Source organism: Lepidochelys olivacea (genome assembly GCF_965140295.1).
Source record: "Lepidochelys olivacea isolate rLepOli2 genome assembly, chromosome: 5".
NCBI classification, from domain to species: Eukaryota; Metazoa; Chordata; order Testudines; family Cheloniidae; genus Lepidochelys; species Lepidochelys olivacea.
In genome coordinates, this window is record NC_140415.1 from 110,529,353 (window position 1) to 110,542,420 (window position 13,068).

The window sequence follows — 13,068 nt, forward strand, 5'->3', positions numbered from 1 at the left end:
TTTTGTAGATGTTCCAGGTGGTCTGCCCAGGAATCCGAAAATATGGCCACATCGTCAAGGTAGGCAACTGCATATTCTCCTAATCCCGCTAGGAGACCATCTACAAGTCTTTGGAAAGTGGCGGGTGCATTTCGCAGCCCGAAAGGGAGTACATTAAATTCATACAGCCCGAGATGTGTGATGAAGGCTGACCTTTCCTTGGCAGATTCATCTAGCGGTACCTGCCAGTACCCCTTGGTTAAGTCCAAGGTAGAGATGAACTGGGCCCGTCCCAGTTTCTCTAATAGTTCATCAGTGCGTGGCATTGGATAATTGTCTGGGCGAGTTACAGCATTTAGCTTACGGTAGTCCACGCAAAAACGTATTTCCCCATCTGGTTTGGGAACTAGAACCACTGGAGATGCCCATGCACTTTCAGAGGGGCGGATTACACCCATCTGTAACATATCCTGGATCTCCCGTTCTATAGCAGTTTTAGCTTGAGGAGACACCCGGTAAGGGTGGACCCTAATTGGGTGAGCATTACCTGTGTCAATGGAGTGGTATGCCCGTTCAGTCAGTCCTGGGGTGGCTGAGAACGTTGGCGCGTAGCTAGTGCACAGCTCCTGGATCTGCTGTCGCTGCATACGCCCAAGGGTCATGGAGAGGTTCACCTCTTCCACACCACCAGCACATTTCCCTTCGTAGTAAACACCTTCAGGCCACTCAGCGTCGTCTCCTCCCTGGGCTGTAAACTGACAAACCTTTAATTCTCTGGAATAAAAGGGCTTTAGAGAATTAATATGATACACCTTAGGCTTTCGGTTGGAGGTGGGGAATGCTATGAGATAATTAACAGCTCCCAGGCGCTCCTGGACCATGAATGGCCCTTCCCACGATGCTTCCATTTTATGGGCCTGGAGCACCTTTAAGACCATGACCTGGTCTCCTACTTTGAAGGAACGCTCTCTGGCATGTTTATCATACCAGGCTTTTTGCTCTTTTTGAGCATCCTGTAAGTTTTCTCTAGCAAGGGCTAAAGAGGTTCGGAGGGTGGTTTGTAGGTTGGTTACAAAGTCCAGAATGTTAGTTCCTGGAGAAGGTGTAAATCCCTCCCATTGCTGCTTCACCAACTGCAATGGCCCCTTAACCTCACGGCCATATACAAGTTCAAATGGGGAAAACCCTAAACTGGGATGTGGTACAGCTCTGTAGGCAAAGAGCAACTGCTGCAATACTAGGTCCCAATCATTGGAGTGCTCATTTACGAATTTACGTATCATGGCCCCCAAAGTTCCATTAAACTTCTCCACCATGCCATTTGTTTGATGATGGTAAGGAGTGGCAACCAAGTGATTTACCCCATGAGCTTCCCAAAGGTTTTTCATAGTTCCTGCCAGGAAATTAGTCCCTGCATCTGTGAGGATGTCGGAGGGCCAACCTACCCTGGCAAAAATGTCTGCTAGTGCCTGGCACACACTTTTAGCCCTGGTGTTGCTTAGAGCTACTGCTTCCGGCCATCGGGTGGCAAAATCCATGAAAGTCAGTATGTACTGCTTTCCTCTGGGTGTCTTTTTCGGAAAGGGACCCAGAATATCCACAGCTACTCGCTGAAATGGAACTTCAATGATGGGGAGTGGCTGGAGAGGGGCTTTGACCTGGTCTTGGGGTTTTCCCACTCTTTGGCACACCTCACAAGACTGGACATAGGTAGAAACATCCTTGCCCATTCCCTCCCAGTGGAATGATCCCCCCAAATGGTCTTTGGTCCTGTTCACCCCAGCATGGCCACTAGGGTGATCATGGGCTAAGCTCAAGAGCTTGGCCCGGTATTTAGTTGGAACTACCAACTGTCTCTGAGGATGCCAGTCTTCCTGGTGTCCACCAGAAAGAGTTTCCTTGTATAAAAGTCCTCTTTCTACAACAAACCTGGATCGATTAGAAGAGCTGAGAGGCGGTGGGTTGCTCCGTGCCGCCGTCCAAGCTCTCTGGAGGCTTTCATCTGCTTCCTGTTCGGTCTGGAACTGTTCCCTTGATGCTGGAGACATCAGTTCCTCATGGGATTGTGGACCTAGGCTTGGTCCCTCTGGAAGCGATATAGGGGATGGTGCTGTTTCTGTTGACTGTGAACCGCTCTCCGCTGGTGCACTATGTTGGGATTCAGGCTCCGGCTGAGCCTCTTGTGTAGGGTTATCGGCTGCTGCCAGTTCAGGTTCGGTGGGTCCCTCTGGTGTTGAGGTTGCAAGTACTGGATTCAGTGCTGACACGGGGTCTGGTGTTGGTTGTTCGGCTGGTTCTGGTTCTGGGACTGGTTCCGTCTGGGTCTCTGGGACTGGATCCACTACTGCTGTTGCAGACATTGGCCTGGGGTCCAGGTCCATCACCTCTGACTGGGTCCTGATAGAAGTTTCCGGAACAGAGCTAGGCCTCACGGCTTGTTTAGCCTGGTTGCGGGTGACCATTCCCACCCTCTTGGCCTGCTTCACATGATTGGCCAAGTCTTCCCCCAACAGCATGGGGATGGGATAATCATCATAGACTGCAAAAGTCCACATTCCTGACCAGCCCTTGTACTGGACAGGCAACTTGGCTGTAGGCAAATTGAAAGAGTTGGACTTGAAGGGTTGAATCGTCACTTGGATCTCTGGGTTGATTAAATTGGGGTCCACTAAGGAAGCATGGATAGCTGACACTTGTGCTCCGGTGTCCCTCCACGCGGTGACCTTCTTCCCACCCACACTCACAGTTTCCCTCCGCTCCAAGGGTATCTGGGAGGTATCTGGGCCTGTGGACCTCTGGTGTGATTCCGGTGCAATGAACTGTAATCTGTTGGGGTTCTTGGGGCAGTTGGCCTTTACATGTCCCAGCTCGTTACATTTAAAACATCGTCCAGCTGACGGGTCACCGGGGCGAGGTGGGTTGCTGGAGAACGGGGTGGTGGGACGATAAGGGGTCTGGAGGGTTCTTTGGGAGGTAGGTGGGGCTTTGGGCGGCCCCCGGTAATAGGGTGTGGTCTGGGGTGGTCCCTTCTGGTCTCCGCTCCAACTGCGACCAGTTTTCTTCTTCTCTGCCACCTCCACCCATCTGGCTCCAATCTCTCCTGCCTCGATTACAGTTTTGGGTTTCCCATCTAGGATGTATCTTTCTATTTCCTCAGGAACACCCTCTAAGAATTGTTCCATTTGCATTAGGAAGGGCAAATTTACTGGAGATTCAACACTTGCTCCTGATATCCAGGCATCCCAATGTTTCACAATGTGGTAGGCATGTCGGGTAAATGACATGTCTGGTTTCCACCTTAGGGCTCGGAACCTCCGACGAGACCGCTCGGGTGTTATCCCCATTCTGACTCTCGCCTTGGATTTAAACAGTTCATACTTGTTCATATGTTCTTTAGGCATTTCAGCTGCCACCTCAGCTAAGGGTCCACTGAGCTGCGGCCTCAGCTCTACCATGTATTGGTCAGTAGAGATGTTGTACCCAAGGCAGGCCCTTTCGAAGTTTTCTAAGAAGGCCTCAGTATCATCACCTGCCTTGTAGGTGGGGAACTTTCTGGGATGGGAAGTGGTACCTGGAGAAGGATTGCTAGGGTTTGTTGGTATATTCTGCTGGGCCTTTATCCTCTCCATCTCCTCCACATGCTTCCTTGCCTCCATTTCCCTCTTGTGGGCAGCCTCCTGTACCTCCTTCTCCAGCCGCATGAGTTCTATCTGTCTTTCATGTTCCCTTTGTTTTTCCTTAGCCTGAAATTTGGCTAATTCCAGCTGTAGTCGAGCCGAGGATTTGGCCATTCTAACCTCTCTGTTTTTAACTAACTTTACACCCGAGGTTTAGAAATAAACAAACAAAACTTGGCTGTAAAATTTTGCTGTGCTGGAATAGAATACCTATTCTCTGATAGTGATTGTCAGCCTACAGAAAAAGACAATTCCCTTGTCTCTGCTCTGGGCCCAAATTAAAGCAAAAAACCTCCAACTACTTGGGAAACTGCTTACCCAGCCCAAAGAAAAAAAAAATTTCTTTTCAAACCTGTGCTCCTTGTAAAACAAAAAAAAAAAATCAAAATCCTAAAAAAAAACCCTGCCACTTTTGTCTCCAGGCAAATGGGTAGAGCACACACCCCCTATTTACTTTTAGGAAGAAAAGAAAAAAAAAACCTCTGGGTTGGAAGACTGTGAATTTCCCTGCAGAAGTTAAGTACCCTGCCTCCAGGCAAAAAAACCTGCAATTCACAAGATAATCCCCTTTTGTCTCTGCTTGGCCACAAAGCAGAGAGAAACCAAGCTGCTTTCAGTTTCAAAGCTGCTTTCTGGACTTCCTAAAAATTCCTTTTTAAAATCTGTATTTCTAGTTCAAAAAATCTCAACTGGATCTCAAAATGATTTCAGGTTAATCCCACCACTGTGCCACCATGTCAAGGTTCCTCCCCCACTCTGAACTCTAGGGTACAGATGTGGGGACCTGCATGAAAAACCTCCTAAGCTTATCTTTACCAGCTTAGGTCAAAACTTCCCCAAGGTAACAAATATTACCCCCGTTATCCTTGGAATGGCCGCTACCACCACCAAACTGATACTGGTTACTGGGGAAGAGCTGTTTGGACGCGTCCTTCCCCCCAAAATACTTCCCAAAACCTTGCACCCCACTTCCTGGACAAGGTTTGGTAAAAAGCCTCACCAATTTGTCTAGGTGACTACAGACCCAGACCCTTGGATCTTAAGAACAATGAACAATCCTCCCAACACTTGCACCCCCCCTTTCCTGGGAAATGTTGGATAAAAAGCCTCACCAATTTGCATAGGTGACCACAAACCCAAACCCTTGGATCTGAGAACAATGAAAAAGCATTCAGTGTTTTACAAGAAGACTTTTAATAAAAAATAGAAGTAAATAGAAATAAAGAAATCCCCCCTGTAAAATCAGGATGGTATATATCTTACAGGGTAATTAGATTCAAAAACATAGAGAACCCCTCTAGGCAAAACCTTAAGTTACAAAAAAGATACACAGACAGAAATAGTTATTCTATTCAGCACAATTCCTTTCTCAGCCATTTAAAGAAATCATAATCTAACACATACCTAGCTAGATTACTTACTAAAAGTTCTAAGACTCCATTCCTGTTCTGTCCCCGGCCAAGACGACTACAGACAGACACAGACACACAAACCCTTTGTTTCTCTCCCTCCTCCCAGCTTTTGAAAGTATCTTGTCTCCTCATTGGTCATTTTGGTCAGGTGCCAGCGAGGTTACCTTTAGCTTCTTAACCCTTTACAGGTGAGAGGAGCTTTCCCCTGGCCAGGAGGGATTTCAAAGGGGTTTACCCTTCCCTTTATATTTATGACAACCCTTCTTAAAATTTTATTTTTTGAAACAACCAGAATATTCAAAAGCTGCTGTTTACTTATTTTTCATTTAAAATAAATTACTCTCTCCAGAGAGAATTGCCTCTGAATATCTCCAGTCTTGGGAGTTTGTTTCTACACCACAAGACCCAACAACTAGGAAGCGTGCAATGTGCCCATTCTTTCATGGTTCCAAATTTTTGGTGCAGGGTGCATAAGTGATATGCTTTCATATGCCTTCAGTTCTTTTCCTGATGCTATAGAAAACAGGTCTTGGAACCATGGCTTCTCTTTGAGGAGAGAAGTAGCAGTACCTTTTCTTATTTCTTTCCTGTTATGTTAGTTATAGTTGTATACAACTTAGCTAGCAGGTCATTGTGCTTTGCAGCACAGGAGAAAAAGAAGTTAAACTTCTGCTGCTGCTTGACCTCCTAAATTCCTAATTATCAAGTAGTAATAGGTTTCTTCCCCTTCTGGGCCACCTGCCTGATAGAGTAGAAAGAAATCATGGGTGTCCTGATGAAGACTGAGAATCAGTGAGAACGTTACTAGTTTACGATGTATCGGTCACAACAGCAAATCATAGTAATGGCTGTAAATAATTCATAATCTAAGTCCTTTGGCCTGTCCCAGAAAACCCAAGCCAAAGTATTGGACCTATCTCTGGAAGTCTGTGAAATGTAGTAGCCCTCATCACTGTGATGTCTGAACATCTCACAAACATTAATGAATTTATCTGTACAGCATACCCCTGAGGTGTATAAATGTTTATCCCAATTTTGCAGATGAAGAAATGAAGCAGACATAGAATACAAATCAAGCTACAGAAGCAAGCAGTTCTTTTATTCCTGTTATTATCAGGGCACTCAAAAGGGCGTTCTTTTACAAGTAGAGGAAAAATGTGAAATAGCACTAGTGAGAGGTGGTCTCTCTTCTCTGCACATGTCCACCCATCTCTCCTCCAGGGAATGATGCAGGGTTTCAGACCTGCTTTCTCTGTTCAATACACCATTACCTTACCTCTTGATCAAGCAGGACCTTCTAACCCATGGAGATACTAATTGTTTCCAGACACCCACTTATGCAACAGCCACAGATCTACATGTTCCAAAAATTTTTTTTTGATGCACGGAACAGAAAATCTGTAGAAAATCATGTATCTATGGGCTTGTCTACACTTACCAGAGGATTGACGCTGTGGCGATCAATACATTGGCGGTTGATTTAGCGGGTCTAGTGAAGACCCGCTAAATCGACCACTGATTGCTCTCCCGTCGACTCCTGCACTCTACCTGATCTAGAAGAGTAAAGGGAGTTGACGGGAGAGTGTTTCCCATCGACATTGCATAGCATGAACCTCGCGGCAAGTAAATCTAAGCTACGTTCATTTGAGTTACACTATTCACGTAACTCAAATTGTGTAGCTTAGATCGACTTTTCCCTTTAATATAGACAAGGCCTCAGACACCTAGATTTTCTGCAAGGTGGAGTAGGTGTGGACCTGAGTCCAGTAATGTTGATTTAAGCATGCATGGTTCAGCCATCAAGTGTTCAGTATTCAGGCTCCAAATTGTCACTAATTGATCACTTACAAGGGTTGAACTCGTAGGTCTAGTTTCTGGATGAGCTAGCCTATTTTTCTTAAAGGGGAACTCTTAATAGTTCTGTAGGCACTAATTGAACTTATACCTAATTATTAGGGTTGCCAGATGCCTGGTTTTTGACCAGAACACCTGGTCGAAAAGGGACCCTGGTGGCTCTGGTCAGCATTGCTGACTGGGCCGTTAAAAGTTTGGTCGGTGGTGCAGCGGGGCTAAGGCAGGCTCCCTACGTGGCTCCAGTTGGCTCCCCAGAAGCAGCGACATGTCCCCCTCGTCTCCTAGGTGGAGGTGTGGCATGGGGGGGCTCCATGCACTGCCCCCACCCCAAGTCCTGGCTCCGCAGCTGCCATTGGCCGGGAACCACAGCCAGTGGGAGCTGTGGGGCCGGTGCCTGTGGGTGGAGGCAACGTGCACCGTGCAGAGCCTCCTGGTCGTGCCTCCACCTCAGAGCCGAGGGAAATGGCGCCTCTTCCGGGGAGCTGCCCAAGGTAATTGCCTTCTGAAGCCCGAACTCCAAACCCCTTCCTGCCCCAGTCCTGAGCTCCCTTCCACACCCAAATTCGCTTCAGGAACCCACACCCCCTCCCATGCCCCAACCCCTTGCCCCAGCCCAGAGCCCCCTTCCGCACCCTGAACCCCTCATTTCTGGCCCCATCCCGGAGCCTACAGCCCCCATCAGAGCCCTCACCCAACCCCTGCCCCAGCCCAGTGAAAATGATCATGAAAGTGAGGGTGGGGAAGAGTAAGTGACAGATGGAGGGGGAATGGAGTGAGTGGGGGTGGGGCAGGGGCGAAGCCTTGGGGAAGGGTGCGGGGCAAGGGTGTTCGGTTTTGTGCACTTAAAGTTGGCAACCCTACTAATTATACACAGACATCCCTATGTTAAGAGAATGTTGTTATGATTGGAAAGTCAAGCACTCAAAAGTTAGGAAAAAACAGAATTAAGGTTTTGGCCCCCTTGTGTATAAGCATTAGGACAGTCTATGTTTACATTGTCACATATTATTTTTCACAGGATTTCTGCCTCTATCAGTATGCAGTTTTGCATTATCCTCACTGTTCACTGTGTGGCCCCATTTCTTATTTTCTGCACACTATTCAGTCCCTGCTCTGAAGATAGAATTATAAATTTCCTCATGGGCTTTTCTATGGCACTCACCACAATAGTACCTTAAAAAAAAACATTAATTCATTATTACAATGCTCCTCTAAGGTGAGCGGGGGCAGCATTATTATCCCCATTTTACGGATGGGGAGCTGAGGCACAGAGAATAAGGTGTGATGGGGCAAGGCCAGATGGCTATAGAAAAGTAGTGGGAGATAGATATATTAACTCCAGGCTAAACAAATCCCTGGTACCAGGATAAGTGAAATGGCAGCTGCTCCAGGTCAATTAAGACACCTGGTGCCAATTAAGAACTTTCCAGAAGGCAGGGAAAATGCTAGGTTGATTGGGACACCTGAAGCCAATCGGGGCTGGCTGAAACTAGTTAAAAGCCTCCCAGTTAGTCAGGTGGGGGACGCATGTCAGGAGCTGTGGAAGGAAGTTGTGCTGTTGGAGAGGCTGAGTAGTACACACCATATCAGGCACAAGGAAGGAGGCCCTGAGGTAAGGGTGAAGTGGAGCTTGAGGAAGTGAGGGCTGCTGTGGGGGAAGTAGCCCAGGGAATTGTACATGTCATGTTTCTAAAAAGTCAGCTACCATAGCTGATACTATTAGGATCCCTGGGCTGCAGCTCGGAGTAGAGGGTGGGCCTAGGCTCCCCCCTCCCCATTTGCCCCCTGATTAATCACTGAGACTGGGAGACAACAGAGACTGTGCAAGGAAGGATAACTTCTCCTCACCTCCCTCGCTGGCTTATGATGAAAATGGCTCAGTAGGCTGTGACCCTTGTCCCTAGAGAGAGAAGGGTTAAATAGAGGGTCACAGTGAGCCTCTGAGGCTAGCAAACTCCGCCAGGAAACACAGGACCCATGGAGGCAAGGACAGAGCTTTGGCACAAAGGTTAAAAGTTTCCACTAATTTTGGATGCCTAATTTGAGACACCTAGGACCTGATTTTTTTAAAGTGCTGAGCATTATACAGCACTTTATATGTTCAAAGCGTAATTCCTGTATGACTCCATTTGCAGCTGTGAATACTCAGGACCTCTGCAAATCAGACCCCAGTTAGTTATCAAGTTAGTTGCAGAACTCCTGGTATCATAGTCCACACAACAGTGAGGAGGGGGCTCTGTTGAAGTGATATACTCTGAAAGATTACTTAGGTGGAAAGTGATCTTTCTTTCTTTCTTTCAACAAATCCTAAAATATTAGTATTATTGATATCCGGACAGATAAGATGGACCTTCCTCTATCCTTCATTTAGATGTTAAGAACCTTTGTCATTTTTGCTGTCAACACATGTTGAAAATTCTTCATACAGAATTTTGGGTTCCTTCTGAACTATAGTTTTTAAATATGAATTGGTGGGCTTTGTTTACTAGATAAATCTATCTTTTAAAAAAATCTAAAATTGTATAATCTGAAAGTCCCCCTGCCCTCCTTCTCCAGGTTAGGAGGTATCTTTTGAGGCTCTGGATAAGTCTGCTTTTATTAGGTTGGTGTTTGGTCTGAAGTGCAGTTTTCTGTTCATCCTCCCAGTGGAAGGCAAATTATTTGGAGGGTCGGGAAATGGGTTAGAGTTTTTGAGCTTTGTGGACTGGTTTCTTTGTGTGGATTATGGTTGGTTGGCTGGCTACTGTTTGTGTCTGTGTTGGTTTACATTTTTAATTATTTGTCAAGGCACCCCGAGTTTGAGGTAGCTGTTCTTTTATGTGTCATACATTGAAATGTTTGTTTTTATTTATACTGGATAACAACTGTCTTGCACGGTTGATTGGAAAATTTATAACAGAATCATCTTTGTTTAATCTAAAATATTAGTGGCATATTATACTGTTTCTTTTTTCAATTACATAAAAAAACTTTCTTGTGTCCATAATGAGGACTGATCCTTTTTGACTGGAGTGTCACAAGAAAGTGGAAGAGCCAGAGAATTTACCCTAAAGTCAATGTTGCCATCTCTCATAAGTTTACTATGTGACTTGTGATATTTGCTGTTTTTCTTTAAACTCCCACTTGTGGACTGGAATCAAGTGAGTTACATGATAATCTTGGGTTTCCTTTAAAAAAAAAAAAAAAAAAAAGCAATTTTTTAACCCTCATGCATGTGGAAAAAAGTTTGAAAACATGGCTTGAGTGTACCCCAAACATATGAAAAGCAGAAAGCAAATAAAAAGAAGCTCTTTTTTAAAATCTCATGATTTTAAGCCAACCACATGACTTTAAGGCCTGACTCATAATTTTTGAATGCTTGGGACTGGAAATACTGTAAGACGTTCCATACTGGGAACAAAATAGCATTAACCACAACTGTATTTACACTGGTCATCTATACCAGGGCATGATTAACCCATTTTTCATTTAAATAAATAAACTATAGGAAAATGTGACTAGCACAGTTTTTAAAAAAAAATATTTAACTGCACTGATCAGCAAAATTCTCCTAAACTCTAATTTCAACTTCAATTCATTGGTGTAAAAGTTAATACCAGAGTGAAGTGTATGCTATAATAATCAAGTTTTTCATAGGTTATACTTAACACTTGCTCTTCTCTTCAAATGTAATTGTTCATACTTTTCTTGACAAACTTTTTAAAGAAATTTGTTTAAAAATCTACCGTATATTAAAAATTGTATTATGAAAAACTTGAAAAATTCTCAAACATTTCCCACTCAAAAGATCATAAATATTTTAGCATAAATATGTGTGTTGTATTTAAGTTGACAAACCGTATTTCATTAATACTTTATATATTTCCTAGTAATAGGACATTACTGCACATGCTAAACCTGTTCTTTTTACTGACTAACTTTATAAACACAGTACTTGAATTACCAGTTATAATCATAAAACCAGCCAAAGCAATAGCTGAGCTCCAACTCTGCTGAAATCCTCAGCCTTGATTTCACATCTCCTCTCCACGTGACTGTTGTAACTTCCTTCTCTGAGGCCCCTCTAAATCCCTTCTTTCCACACTTCATGTGCACAATCCTGCCATGGCAAATCATCCCAATGAGTCCATTCATGGCCATAAAGTTGTGAACACTACCCCTATACTCTTAACTGTTTTTAACCCAGATGCACCTTGTAAGTTGGTGGTGTTCTGACCCTCATCCAACATCACTTGCTATTGGCAGCGTGGGCTCAAAAACTTGCCCTCTTCTTGATGTTTAGCTTTGTTAATGAATTAACACAAAATAAACAACTCATGCTCAAGCCCAGACCCTAGGTTTCTCTGTCCAGAGAAGCCACTCCTTTAGTCCTGATGGGTTAATGAGCTGCACCTGTCACAGTGAGTTAGCAGAAATCATTTAGCATCTCCCAGCAAGGTTCTTACACCTGTTAACAGAGTAACCCAGCTGCCCTTCCTAAAGTGGCATGTTGAGAACAGTTCAGAGATCAAACACGGGTCACCAGTGCGAACAAGGGAACGCGGGGAGTTAGGCTGGAAGCAACTCATCCATATCTATAGAGCAGTTCACAGGTTTAATAAAGTTCTGCTTGTTCAACTTAACCTGCATTCAGCTTCACCCTGTGCTAATGAAACACTCAGGAGCAATTCTCCTCCCACACCAAAATCCCTTTTTGCATTACATTTTCAATTCATAATCACATTCATACACATTTCTTCTTAAAACAGTCATATTCAAGTGTCACATGTAAGAACCAAAGGACCGTTGTTGGAACCCCCTGCTCTATACCCATCAACTGTCTTTTTTTCAAATCTCTCTTGAAAACATCTCTCCTCACCTTGTCCTCTATTCCTAATTTCACTTTCCCTTTGCTAGTTTTTTATTTTAACTTTAACTGTATTTATTTTTATAATGCATATGGGGGATACAATTTGTCTGAAAGAATGGTTAAAAAAAGTAGCAGCTATTCTGTACAACTGGTGTGTATTTTTATGTATATGGAAAGTAGATTAGTTTAAATATTAACAGGATATTTTTTCTTGTGATTCCTTACATTTGTAGTTTAGTGTGTAAAAGTGTACTGTTGTCTAAAGATTAAAGGTCTCTAGATGAGAACTTATAGAGAAGACTAAATGACAAATATATTGGCTTACTGGGCTGTTTCACATAAGCGTAACTGAGAACAAGCTTTGACCCTTCGGCTGTAATAATTTTTTTTAAAAAAATCATTGTTAAAGTTGGGACGCTCGAATTAACCCTTTTTTGTTTTTCTCCTCAGAAAATCAATGCAACTATGTGTGTGCAGGGGTGAGATTCTACTATATGTTTTAATGCTAAATTATTTTTTTGAATATAGAACAATGGGATAGGAGGAGTTGAGGTGGGACTGTGAATAGCTTTAAGAATTACTAATGTGATAGCAAGTCTTGAACCCTCAATGCTAGGCTGCTACCTTGGGTGTAGTCTGTAGTGAAAAATTCATTTACTTTATGGCGGTTGTTTTATGGCCTGTAAGAAATCCAGTTTACAGCAAGGTTTCAATCCAGCTCACAGTGTCCATTTCACTAACACCCATTGCAAGTGACACTCACTGGCATTGTCTGGGTGTACCGAAAGAAGGACAGGAGACACCTGATATGGATTTTAATCAGGCCGCAACTTTGTTATATAGATGTCTGGGACTACCTGGCAGATAAAGTGTACAGTGCAGGCAAATCCATGTTTGTTCAAATCATTACCCGGGGCTTTCACCAGCCCCCCTTCATTTTCCATCCAGGTCCCCCCAGCCAACCCATGGCTTGGACCTTACTATCCACCCCCCTCATAGGAGGGTTAAGTGGGCTCCCTGCTGTACCAATCATAGGAGTCCCCAACCCTCCCCCCAGACCCCCATTCTATTCCTTTATCCAGCACCTCCTTTTAAGTACTTTACCAGGCCATTTATCTGGTCACTGGATACCTTCCCTATGGAGTACCTGCACTGGACATCCAACACAAGGAGGTGCCAGCAATTTGCTTGGCTGCCTCTCCCCAACTCAGTTGGGTTCCCAGACATCTCCCTATGGCCTCTTTTATAGCAGCCCCAATAGGTGAAGCCCCATTCTCCCGAAAGATCACATTGTCCC

At 44.5% G+C, this 13,068-nt stretch overlaps 1 protein-coding gene across 5 annotated transcripts in view; it reads left to right on the plus strand.

The window, feature by feature from the left end:
- CCDC171 (coiled-coil domain containing 171) overlaps positions 1-13,068 on the plus strand; it is a 226,184-nt gene that overhangs the window by 150,950 nt on the left and 62,166 nt on the right. The window lies entirely within an intron of this gene.